The sequence below is a fragment of the Cibotium barometz genome, chromosome 9 (genome assembly GCF_041138505.1).
Source record: "Cibotium barometz isolate CiBa-2024 chromosome 9, ASM4113850v1, whole genome shotgun sequence".
Taxonomy (NCBI): Eukaryota; Viridiplantae; Streptophyta; class Polypodiopsida; order Cyatheales; family Cibotiaceae; genus Cibotium; species Cibotium barometz.
This window is the reverse complement of record NC_141054.1, coordinates 59,019,586-59,033,395: the sequence shown is the minus strand read 5'-3', so window position 1 is coordinate 59,033,395 and position 13,810 is coordinate 59,019,586. Positions and strand designations below refer to the sequence as shown.

General features: G+C 45.7%; 1 long non-coding RNA gene across 2 annotated transcripts in view; it reads left to right on the top strand.

The window, feature by feature from the left end:
* The first annotated feature begins 261 nt into the window (after window positions 1-261).
* LOC147635770 (uncharacterized) overlaps window positions 262-13,810 on the top strand; it is a 47,171-nt gene continuing 33,622 nt past the window's right edge. For both annotated transcript variants that reach the window (XR_015266703.1, XR_015266702.1), the window contains exon 1: window positions 262-418. This is a non-coding gene — a long non-coding RNA (uncharacterized LOC147635770). The remainder of the gene's footprint in view (window positions 419-13,810) is intronic.

Sequence of the window (13,810 nt, the reverse complement as noted above, 5' to 3'; positions counted from 1 at the left end):
ACGTCTAGCCGACTCTTGACCTGTTTGAGATGGCTACCCTAATCTTTATGTCTTCACACTTGCCGAGAAAAAAAAGTTATCTGATGCATTCATTTTTCAAAAGTTGAGTAGGCTGTAGGATAAAGCAAACCCATCTTTTCCCAAACCCTAGATTCAAGAATGTCTGGCCAACTCTTGACCTGTTTGAGATGGCTACCCTAATCTTTATGTCTTCACACTATAGCCCCGCAAGATTTTTCTAAGCAAGTGGCCCACAACACTTTCAACTTGTCCGTTGACTGTTTGTGAAACAGAGGGCGGACCCTTTTTGGCTGGCTGAGAGAGCAGAGAGACGAGCGGAGGCTTCGCTAACAGCTTAACGAAGCGGCCCAATTCAGCTATGGCGGACGACATAGATGCGATGGATTTTGATAACGAGGTGTGCCTTCCTGTCTATTCATCAAATTAAAGGTTCCAATCCAGGCGTTTAGGACATAATTGTCTGAACTTTGCGCTTGTTCATGACTGTGTTTTGATAGGCGCTGCTCTTTAGCGGTGGCCTCGAGACGATGCAAAATCCTTGGGCATTGACAAATTCGGTTAAACAGAGATCCTTTGCATCATCATGCATTCCCCAATCCCCCCTTCTCTCCTTTTCCCAAAAGATCTCATTAAGTCGCCTGAGAAATAAAGCTTGGTTGCGAGGTTTTGGCCTGGCAAGCAGAACGTTGATCTCACCAACCTTCTCCTCTTTGTCATCAGCAAAGCTATCCACTGCCATACCAGAAATGCCTCTTTACAACTACATGAAAAATGTTGAGTGGTCTCTACTTTAAGGTTGCAGCGATGGTAAATAGGTGAGATACCATGTGTGAGAAAAGAGTGATCTTTCTTCATGGTATGCTGTCCCAAAAGATCTCTTAAGTACATTGGTTGTGGTAGGAGGCAGATATGTTTGTTGAATGGGGACAGTCGAGCTCACCAGGCAAGGTGGACAGGATAGGTAGCAGGTCTGGCGACAGATGGGCAACAGATTTGGGGGTGGGGGGTGAGGGGAGTGAGCACATTCAAGCATGGGGTATTACCAAGTATGGCTGCACTGTGGGCCATGTGGGCAGCCCAAACAAGGTGTGGGCAGGCTGCACAGCCATGGCACTCAAGTAGGGCAAGGCAAACTGGTCCAGTGATAGCCTGATTAGATAGGCAGCTGACAGCGCTTGGCTTATCACCCCTAGTTAAAGGGTATACCGACGAGTGTCATGGCTGCCCTTGTTCTGGTTGCCCACGTGACCTGAAGTGCAGCTCCTCATGGCAATAAATCCAACCCATGCTTGATTGAACGCAGTCTCCCCACATCTGTTACCCATCTGTAGCGCTGGAGCCCTGGCTGGTGAGCTATGCTGCTGCTCCTGGTTTTTGTTGTTTGTTTGGTCATGGTATTTTCCAAAGTGAGCTTGTATGAAGCTTTACTGTCACGTGCACACCTTAATGTGGTACCACGTAGACATGATTATTCTTTTCAACCACCTAAAGGGAAAAGTTAGAGGCTGTATATGGGCAGTTTTGACAGCCTTATAGGTGCCCAGGACATGCACCAATGGTAGGGACAAGTATTGGGCACAATAGGGTTGACCTCGACCTGAATACAACTTGATATCAAAATCCCTATATAAAGGCACGTCAAGTGTCATTCGTGAGCATTTAGAGATATGTTGCATAGGGAAGGCCAAGGGCATGGAGCCATGATGTTATGTGCACACCTTCTGACGGTGCCACATAGACATGATTATTTCTTGCAGCCCCGTAAAGGGCAAAGTGAGAAGCCGTATATGGGCAATTTGGAGCAGTTTTTGGAGCCTAAATGGTGCCCGAAGGTGTCTAGGACATGGACCAATAGTTGGGACACTTTTTGGGTATAATTTGGAGGCTAAATATGACATTTTGGACATTATTTTGTAGATTAATGAGGCAAAACCGACCTGAATATTGCTTGCTATCAAGAGCCCTATAAAAAGGCAAGTCATTGGTCATTTGTAGCATTCAGAAATAGAGGTTGCAAGCCAAAACCAAGGGCATGTAGCCAAAACATTTGGATCAACCAAGTACACCTCCACATTAGCGTTTTCCGCTTATGCACAGAGGAGAACAATAAGCATTTAGTTTATGCATAGCATTCAAGAGTTAGATTTGTGATCCGCACTCATTGTAATTACTCATTCATTCAGTAATGTACATGTTGGAGATGCAATCCACACTTCTAGAGAGAATTAGCTCACGTGGTGAGACTGGGTTTGAATCTTGGCAAGTTGAGGTTTCTACAAATTGGATTACTGAAGGTCACCTAACACCTTAAGGTTTTGGAGTCTGGATGGCTAGACGAATTTGTGGAACACCTCAGTTAAGCGCGCTTGGGTAGGAACACAACTCGGATGGGTGACCTCCCGGGAAGTGGGAGGATCCATGTTTCCAACATGGTATCAGTCTTTAGAGCCCAGGTTGTGATGTTGGAAGCTAAGACCTCAACCAAAGTGTGGCTTGAGAGGGGGTGTTGGAGATGCAATCCACACTTCTAGAGAGAACCAGCTCACGTGGTGAGACTGGGTTTGAATCTTGGCAAGTTGAGGTTTCTACAAATTGGATTATCGGAGGTCACCTAACACCTTAAGGTTTTAGAGTCTCGATGGCTAGACCAATTTGTGGAACACCTCAGTTAAGGGCGTTTGCGTAGGAACACAACTCGGATGGGTGACCTCCCGGGAAGTGGGAGGATCCATGTTTCCAATAGTACATTAGTAGGTTGGGAACGGCCACATTAGAAGATATCGTTTGCTTGTTTCTTCGCCTTTGGTATCCCATATGTGGTTTGCCAAGGACAATTACACCTGACAGGGATCCAAAGTTTACTTCTGAGCATTATTCGATAACTTTGGAATCAAGTTACAATCGTCTAAGCACATTCCATCCTCGGATAGATGGCTAGACAGAGATATATAATCAGCTGGCATTTGATGTTCGCAAGTTGTATTGCCATGATGAGCAGTGAAAGTGAAAACATTATCTTCCTTTGGTGCAGGCAATCGTGAACGATACTCACTCATCTAGTATTGATTTGACTCCTTATGAGGAAGCATTTGGTGGCCGTTTCTCATCACTCTTACGAGGATGGTGTCGCCTTCCTTGGAGGCCAACAAGACCATAGAAACATTTTCAGAAATCATTGAGTTAGTAAAGGAGCATGTCGCCAAAGCTCATGAAGCATATACTAGGCAAGTCAACAAGTCTAGAAGACACGCCAACTACAAAGAGGGGGATTGGGTGTATCTCCAGATCATGAAGGAGAGATTGAAGCAAGTGGGCAAGCGTTGTCCCAAGCTCTCGTTTTGAAGCTTTGGCCATTTTCCGTCATCCAAAAGATCAGTGATGTCTCCATGAAGCTAAAGCTACCAGGTAGTTGGACTATGCATAATGTCTTTCATTTTTCTTGGTTTAAGCCCTATGTTGGACCAACATTGGAGGTGGTCTTCGACAAGCAATAGCCTAAGATGGTTGACGAAGCTGATGTCATCTAGCCCAAGCAAATTCTCCTCCACAAATGGAAGCATGGTTCCGGTCATAGACAAAGACACTTCTACACGAAGTTCAAGGATTGGGGCACTCATGAAGCCGTATGGTTAGATGAAGAATTCTTCTAGGAGTACCTGCAGATATTTTTGACTACTTGGAAGCCATGAACCTGCCGGAGATAGAAAAAGGACTTGAGAAGTTTGGTACTATTGGAACATACGTTGCGGAAGAGTGTTCATGATTACCGCCGAGCAAATAAGATTAACACTAATCCTATGTTTAGCAAAGACACAGAAGAGAAGGAGAGATAGACCTAATCTACTGTATATTGCCAAAACATGCTATATATACAATGATCTTGCTGATTCACGGCTTTATGATGCATACCAAAGATCCCTGCAGCCCTCTACTTGCAATCGGCCAACAGAAGCTCGTGTTGATCCACCATTGTGTCCTTGCTGCTTTGTAGACTCTGACAAATGGATTTTCTTGATCTTTGAATGATGATTCTAATGAATGCCTAGTGATCCTATTTATAGGAAAAAGATATGAATTCGTAATCAAGTCGGTTTTACCTATTTTGCCCACAAAACATTGTCCAAAAAGTCATATGTTGTGTCCAAACTATGCCCAAAAGGTGTCCCAACCATTGAGCTATGTCTTGGGCACTTCCAGGAGTGTGTAGGGCTGCAAAATCCACTCTAAATCTGTCCCTAAATCTACCCATATATTTGCTAATGAGAATATCCATGTCTATGAGCATTGGGATTAACGGATGCACATGACATTCCCTCCTGCTAAGCTTCTCTGGATCTTCTGAAAACTCCTCTGAAACTGTCGAGATGACTTTGTCTCCTCCAAATAGGATTTGAAGAGATCCACCTCATTGGGAACTATCGGGTTGACCTCATCCTCCTCCAAATAGGATTAGGAAAGATCCACCTGCTCGATCTGTGGTTCTGGTTCTGGTTTGGCTTCTGGCTGTAGCTTTGGCTCTGGTTCTTGTTCTGGTTTTAGCACGTGCATCTTGTTGGAGGAGAATGACTCAAACACAAGAGCTTTAGCCAAGGAAGTGCAGAGGAGATAGAGAAGAGTGAGAGTGAGAGAGAGAGAGAACTCACACAATGCTCAAGAATATCTTGAATGTCTTATTGAGGCTCAAGGGAGACCTCGTATTTATAGTGATACAATGGTATGGGCGGGCGCCCAACTTATGGGGCGCCCGGCGGACCAAATACAAAGAATGCCGTTACAAGGCCCAAATGGGGGCCATATGTACAAGTAAATATATGGCCGCGAAGCTCTCGAAAAGAGCTACGCGATGATCAAGGTCCGGAGGCGAAACTGGGACTTTATACCCAACAACCTCCCACTTAAAGGGCCAGTGAAGCTCCTCTAAGCTATGTAACTCCCACCCGCTGTAGACACATATCAAGCTGTGCTTTTGGCAAACTTTTGGTGAGAGCATCTGCAGGGTTCTCATGAGTGCCAATCTTGACCAAACTGACCAAACCATCATCTAGCACCTGTCTGATGAAGTGGTACCGTACATCAATGTGTTTGGTACGAGCATGAAACATGGCATTCTTAGCCAGGTATATGGCACTCTGGCTATCACAACCAAGGACCGGAGCCCTCTCTGGCAATCCAAACTCCGTGACAAGGCGTGCTAACCAAATGGCCTCCTTAGAAGCCTCTGTGACGGAGATGTACTCGGCCTCAGTAGTAGAAAGTGCTACTATCCTCTGGAGTCTAGAGCACCAAGAAACAGCACCACCTGCAAGAGTATAGATGTACCCACTAGTAGACTTGCGGGTATCAGAATCACCTGCCATGTCTGAATCACAATAACCCTGCACCTCAAGTGGACCTTTACCATACATAAGGCATTTCTTCTGTGTCCCCTTCAAGTACCTCAAAATAGACTTTATAGCATCCCAATGTGCTTTGCCAGGGTTGGACATAAAACGACTGACTACTCCCACTGAATGAGCAATGTCTGGCCGTGTAGCAACCATAGCATACATAAGAGATCCACAAGCAGAAGCATAAGGGATCCCACGCATAGTACTGGCTGCATCATCATCTTTTGGGCAATCATCCTTGGATAGTTTAACATAGGGCTGCAATGGAGCACCCAAAGGCTTAGAATCAGCCATGTTAAATCTATCAAGGACTTTCTGGATATACTTCTCCTGTGAGAGAAAAAGCAACTTCTGTGCTCTGTCCCGTCTAATCCGAAGACCCAAAATATGTTCAGCTGAACCCAAGTCCTTCATAGCAAAAGCTGACTTCAGCTGGTCCTTAAGAGCTTCCAAAATGCTCTTATTCTTCCCTGCAAGAAGCATGTCATCAACATACAGCACAAGTATCACTGGGCTGCCATCTGCATCAGTTTTAGTATACAAGCAATGATCTGCATGGCTACGATTAAACTTTTGGTTAAGCATGAAAGCATCAAACTTTTTGTACCACTGCCTCGGGGCTTGTTTCAGCCCATAGAGACTACGCTTCAGCTTACAAACCAGATGTTCTTTGCCAGGAATGACAAAGCCTTCAGGCTGCTTCATATACAGCTCTTCATCTAAATCACCATGTAAGAAAGCTGTCTTTACATCCATCTGATACAGTTCTAAATCCAAAACAGCAGTGAGAGCAAACAAAACACGAAGGGTGGTCATTTTGACCACAGGAGAGAAGACCTCCTGAAAATCAATCCCTTCCTTCTGAGCATAGCCCTTAGCAACAAGGCGGGCTTTATACTTAGGCTGGCCGTCAACTGTCTTGACTTTGTACACCCACTTGTTAGGAATAGCCTTCCTTCCTTTGGGCAACTCAACCAAGTCCCAAGTGTCATTTGCATGTAGAGACTTAATCTCCTCCTGCATAGCATGCTCCCACTTGTTTCGGAGTTCACAAGACTTAGCCTCTTTGAAAGTAAGAGGCTCACCCTCATCTGTAAGCAAAACATGTTGCAAAGAGGGATCAAAACGCTGAGGTTCCCTCCGAAAGCGAGTAGACCTCCGTACCCAATGATCATTGGCTGGTTGGGGGTCAATATCGGGAGGAATCATAATTTCAGCATCAAAAGGCTGCGGGTTTTCACGAACAGCCTGATTTTCAGCATATAGGGGTTGCTGCCCTACACCTCCAGGAGCATGAAGCGGCTGTCCAACCTCTTCTGGCTCAAATATCACGGACTCATTATCTTCAGCCCTTTGTGAAGCATCCTGGGGCTCATTTTCAGCATCAATGGGTGGCTGCCCTTGCTGAAATTTGACCTTTTTCTGATCACCATGAGAGGCACAAACATTACGGAGCAGCTTTGCCTCATAAAATACAACATCCCGGCTGCGAACCACTTTGTTGGTTGATGGCAACCACACACGGTAGCCCATCTCACCTTCATCACCGTAGCCAACGAAGGTGCCCTTCTCGGACTTAGCATCAAGCTTGTTCCGGTCTTCCTTGCGGATATGCACATATGCATCACAACCAAAGATGCGTAAGTGGGCATATGAGGACGGTTTGCCAGACCAAACCTCCTCAGGGATTCCACCTTTCAAAGCTGTGTGTGGAGATCGATTGCAAACATGAACTGCAGTTTTCAAGGCTTCTCCCCAAAAATCCTGAGAGAGATTAGCTGTGGACAGCATGCATCGAATTCTTTCACACAGTGTACGATTATACCTTTCAGCCACACCATTTGAAGAGGGGCTATAGGGGGGTGTAAGTTCCCTCTTAATGCCATTATCATCACAAAATTTCTGAAATTTAGTACTAACAAACTCACCCCCATTGTCAGTGCGTAAGCATTTAATCTTCACTCCTGTTTGAGTATGAACAAATGCATAAAACTTTTGAAATGCAGCAAAAGCATCATCCTTAGATTTCAACAAAGTGATCCATACTTTTCGTGAGTGATCATCCACAAAAGACACAAAGTACTTTGAACCACCTTTAGATTTAATGGGCATGCTGCACACATCAGAGTGGACCAAGTCCAACTTTTCAGCCTTGCGAGAGGCACGAGAGGAGTAAGAACTCCTATTCTGTTTCCCATACAAGCAATCATTACAAAAATCAAGCTTGCTTTCTTTTGCATCAAATTTGTTCAAAGAGGACAAAATGGAGAGACCCTTTTGGCTCATGTGGCCAAGTCTCTTATGCCAAAGCTCCATGTGGGAGCGTACCTCTGCAAAAGCAATAAACTTACCAGACAAAGCCTGACCATGAAGGCTATATAATGTTCCTTTCTTGCATCCTTTTGAAATCAGCCTTGTGCCTTTGGTCAATTTCCATGTGCCATTTCCAAATATGGCCGTGTATCCCAAGGCATCAAGCTGGCCCACAGACAGGAGACTGGTTTTCAAACCAGGCACATACCTCACATTTGGCAGCACAAACTCACTACCATCCTGCAAAGTCAAATTCACGGTGCCCATACCTTCAATATTGCAAGCATGATCATTCCCCAAGAACACCTTTCCTCGGGAGCCTGCAGTGAAAGTTGCAAAACACTCCTTGATAGGAGTTACATGAAAAGAGGCACCCGTGTCAATAATCCAAGTCTGTGAAAGCACATCAGATTCATACATCAAGGCATGAATAACATCTGGTTCTGTGACATGCAAGTTATGAACATCAAGTGCATTAGCAGAAAAAACACATAGCACATCATCTGAGTCAGACAGTTCCTCTATGAACTGCAGAGGCCACATTGGCCTTGCTCTTGTCCTTTTCGAACTCTTCTGCTTTGCTGGAATTACTCTCTTTTTCCTTCTTTTTGTCATTTGAGTGACTGGATTTCTTCTTCCGGTCTTGCTCCATCTTGTAAAACTTGCAATCTGGCTTCTTGTGGCCTTTACGACCACACTGGTAGCATGTAACATCAGATTGCTGGCCCTTGCTCTTGCTTCTACCCTTTGAATTGGTAGTAGTATTTCCCCGCTTGGTCGTCCTCCCTCGTGAGACATTTGCAGAACCGCTAGTCTCTGAGGTCTTCCTCCGGATATCTTCATTGAGAATAGCACCCCTGACTCCATCAAAAGTTAGGTTGGGATTTGTCCCAAGTGACACCACAAGTGTTTCCCAAGAGTCAGGCAAAGTAGTGAGCAAAAAGATAGCTTTCAACTTATCATCAAAAGCAGGCAATCCAGAATCCTGCATCTGATTAAGCACCCCTGTGAAAGTAGTAATATGCTCTACTGCATTCTTAGAATCATCAAGTTGCATATTCATGAGTTTCCTGATGAGATGTACCTGGTTCACTGGCGTGGTGATCTCATAGGTGCTTCTCAGCTTCTCCCAAACGGCATAGGCTGTTGTCAGCCCTTTGAGGTCTACAAGAACCTCATCAGCAACAGCCATCTGGAGATAGGCAACGGCCTTTCTGTTCAGGATTCCCCATTCATCATCTGTCATAGCAGCGGGTTTGAACTGCTCAAGTGCAGTATCACATTCCCGCAGATAGAGGATATTCTGAATCCTCACCTTCCAAAGATCAAACCCAGTGCCTGCAAACTTCTTAATCTCTAGTAGACCCTTAAGATCACTTGTAGACGCCATGACTTAGAATCATCAAGTTGCATATTCATGAGTTTCCTGATGAGATGTACCTGGTTCACTGGCGTGGTGATCTCATAGGTGCTTCTCAGCTTCTCCCAAACGGCATAGGCTGTTGTCAGCCCTTTGAGGTCTACAAGAACCTCATCAGCAACAACAGCCATCTGGAGATAGGCAACGGCCTTTCTGTTCAGGATTCCCCATTCATCATCTGTCATAGCAGCGGGTTTGAACTGCTCAAGTGCAGTATCACATTCCCGCAGATAGAGGATATTTTGAATCCTCACCTTCCAAAGATCAAACCCAGTGCCTGCAAACTTCTTAATCTCTAGTAGACCCTTAAGATCACTTGTAGACGCCATGACTTATCAAACTGACACTTCAGAAAGTAAGCAATAGCAAGATGTTATGTACCAGATATGGGTTGAATGTAGGATGCTCGTAGATTGATGAAACAACTTCAAGTGAAGGAGACGGCGGAAGAGTATCACCGAATGTCGATGTAAACCCGAGGGGCAGTATGTTGCTGTCTTTTGAGGGTTGCTCGAAGATCCTGGCTGCTGGAGGCGACGACGGCTGCTGCTAGTGGCCGTGGGGCTGCTGGCTGCAGCCCGGACTGCTTGTTGGTGGCCTTGGGGCTGCTTGCTGCAGCGTTGGCTGCTGCTGGTGGTCGTGGGGCTGCTGGCAGCAGTGTTGGCTGCTGCTGATGGCAGCCGTACAGTAAGGAGAGGACAGAACAGCAAACGCAGCAAAGAGGGGCAGCAGAAACGCAGCAAAGGGGGGAAGCAAGGGAGAGGAAAAAGCGCAGCAGAAGGGCAGCAGGGGTGGAGCAGAAAACGCAGGAGAGGGAAGAGCAAGAAAAACAGCAAAAACAGTCTCCTGCGTTAAAAAAAAAGAAGAGCAGCACTCTAAAAAAAACGCACCATCTTGATGATAGAAGGGAGGTGTTTGACGATCCCGTAGTCAAGTGGTGGAAGACACCTCTAACTCCATAGCTTCTGCATACAGCTTCCCTCCATAGCTCTGATACCAGTTGTTGGAGGAGAATGACTCAAACACAAGAGCTTTAGCCAAGGAAGTGCAGAGGAGATAGAGAAGAGTGAGAGTGAGAGAGAGAGAGAACTCACACAATGCTCAAGAATATCTTGAATGTCTTATTGAGGCTCAAGGGAGACCTCGTATTTATAGTGATACAATGGTATGGGCGGGCGCCCAACTTATGGGGCGCCCGGCGGACCAAATACAAAGAATGCCGTTACAAGGCCCAAATGGGGGCCATATGTACAAGTAAATATATGGCCGCGAAGCTCTCGAAAAGAGCTACGCGATGATCAAGGTCCGGAGGCGAAACTGGGACTTTATACCCAACACATCTTGGGTAATGGCACCTCCTCGGAAACACACCTTTCTGCGATCACGTCTCCTAAGAACTCGTCTTAGAAGCTCTCTTTTCGTTGGGTAAACGCTCTCGGTCATGGGTTGCTTCACAACCCTAGGTGATTCCTTCTTGGCCTTTGTTGATGCTGCCATGAACTATGCCCATGTCTCCTTGAGCTATGCCCATATTTGCTCGTACAGAAGTTGGCCTTGACGCGCCTCTTCTTGAAGCTTTACTTGATGTGCTTCTTTCTCGCGTTGCCGACGGTTCTCTTCTACGAGTTGTTGCCTAAACCCGGCGATGATTTGGTCATACTAGGCATAGCGTTCTTGTTCCCTTTTGTATCGTTCTTTATCATCCCGTTTCAAACGACTTTGCATAGTCTCATACTCATGCTGTAACTCTTTGTTGGATAAAGTCTTGAGAAAGTCGTCGTTCATTGCCTCTGAACTCATGCTGTTTTTTCTGTTGTAATCAACCCAAAAAACCTAACCCTAACCCTAACCCGAGTTCTACATACTTTCTAAACTCCCTAGGATCATGCTAGGCTGAAATCTAGACTTTCTATTAACTATACTATGCTGAAAATGAGTAAAAAGCTGATGCAAAAATGCAAATTTAATGCAAAAACGCAAACCCTAATTTAGCATGCAAAAAACAACAAAGACATAGACACAGAAGAGAAGGAGAGATAGACCTAATCTTTGTATATTGCCAAAACATGCTATATATACAATGATCTTGTTGATTCAGAGCTTCATGATGCATACCAAAGATCCCTGCAGCCCTCTACTTGCAATCGGCCAAGAGAAGCTTGTGCTGATCCACCACTGTCCTTGCTGCCTTGCAGACTTTGACAAATGGATCCTCTTGATCTTTGAATGATGATTCTAATGAATGCCTAATGATCCTATTAATAGGAAAAAGGTATGAATTCGTAATCAAGTCGGTTTTCCCAATTTTGCCTACAAAACATTGTCCAAAAAGTTATATTTTGTGTCCAAACTATGCCCAAAAGGTGTCCCAACCATTGAGCGATGTCTTCGGCACTTCTAGGAGCTTGTAGGGTTGCAAAATCCACTCTAAATATGCCCCTAAATTTGTCCATATATTTGGTAATGAGAATATCCATGTCTATGAGCATCGGGATTAACGGATGTACATGACAACTACCCACGGGTGAATCTCATGAACATGTCAGGTACGAGCTATGGAGGTCAGTCTCCCAGCCTTAGATCTCAGGGTTAGTCCCTTAACCTACTCGGAGAACAAAGCATGTAGGTCACCCTAGGCTAGGTCAGTCACATAGAAGCACATACCAGGCATGTAGGGCATTGGCTTAGGCTTGCCTTAGGGCCAGCTAAGGGTCCTTTTTCATCCCATGGAACATCAAAAAGGGATAGATATGGGCCTGAGTGTCGAGTTGGCCAGCCCTTGAAAGCTGTGCCCAGTCGGCCAGCAGTGTTGGTTCCCTGTTAGCCAGCACAGGCTTTGCACAGCCACACGTGGGGGTTAATTTTTAGTGTTTATGAGCATCAGCAGCAAGCACAGCAATCAGTAGGTCGTGGGCTAGAATAACTAGCCGACAGCCATTTGTTTCCACCGACTAGCAGCCTGGACTCGGATAAAAGCAGCCCCTCATCCCATTGCATAAAGCATCTCATAATTCATTCTCTCAATCATAGAACACAGTGGAAACATGTATGCCTAAGATCTTGGTCTTTGCATGCATAGATCACAACCAAGCACCTAGTGCTTCAGTCCAAAGGAAGCCCCCAAGTTTGCTTCAACAGTTTGCCTTCAGTAGTCATCTCCCTCAGCAGATGTTGGAACCGGCCTGACGGGCGGTGAAACAAACACTCGCACATAAAACACTTCAACGCCATTGAGGACCTAGAAAAGGAAAACAAACAGGGGGAGCTAGAGTGCTCCTACAAACAGTACACGGACACCGATTGGCCCCAAAACGCAGTGGCGCCCCTTGCGGTATTTCTTTAATTGATTATAAGAGCTTTGATTACAATAAGGCTGGGAACTCAGCCGTCATAGTAGAACTCCTGAAGCCTGCAAATACCCTGCATCATGGCTTCATATCCACTCGGCATCCACAAACAAGTCCAGCCGTTGTTCACATCAAAACACTCCCACACATTGAGTCTGCATACAGAAGCTTTCTCCCATGATCAGGACTGCCACAACCATCCATAGCCTCTCACACTATGAACAGCATCACACCCTGACACATCCAGTGCTTCTGCATCACAACACAGACTCCCAAACTGTCTCTCAAAAGAGAACTTGTATCACAGCACAGCATACCATAAATCGACACACCTGTACCAACCCTCTCTACCTTCCAAGGGTACTATCCATCTCTGTCATGGATTCCCTGTCCCTTGCCCAATCAGTAGCAAGGCTGTACCAAACATGTGTCCATTCCTGTACCTTCTGCCTGCATGTGACCTATCTCCTGGAGAAACCCAAAAACATGTTTCCTCGAGAAACCTATGACCTGTTTCCACATGAAACCCTTAGGCCTGTTTCCCTTTGAAACTTCTGTCTTGTTTCCATACAGAACCATTCATGGCACCATTCAACAACAATGCCAACAACGGCATACATCTAGTTACCTGATCCCTCATGAAACATCTGGAAACATAGAGATGCCCATAACTGTAGATCCCTCTGTTCCTTTCTAGCAGGAAACAATCTGCTCCATGAGCACGCAGCCATGCGAGTTTGCATCACTCTCATGCCAAGAAACACTACCAGGTGACCTTGTACTTGCAGCCGGAAACCCAAGTACATAGCTGAATTTGCAGCCAAACAAAAACAGCCCATAAACAGTCTCAAAATTGCTCATGTTCGTAGCCGTATGCACTGCCACGAAACAGTCCATAAACACCAAAGCAAAGGGAAGCTGAAAGTTCCATGAGTTGAATGCCATCGACATGATGTCTATGTTCATGAAAAACCAGCCCCTATCCGCCTTTATGTCCAGTAAAACCTGCCCCTATCCACCCAGGAGAAGAGCACACACTGTCTGTCCTGCGCTGCCTGCAGCCGCTCGTTTGCCAAGGGAAAGAGAGAGAAAACATGACGTGCTGACACCCGTACCTGCAGTGGCTATTCAGTCCACCTGCAGCCAGTCCAGCAGCCACCTAACACTTTCCCTTCTGCAACCATCAAGAGCCTGCAGAGCCTACTGTCCTTGAAAAAGAGAACCAGCCCACGTGTGCTCCTCTGTCCAGCAGCCGCCTCTGTGCACAAGAGGAAATCAGCGCATGAGCAGTCCAGTCCTCCGCTTTTGCACCAAGAAAAATG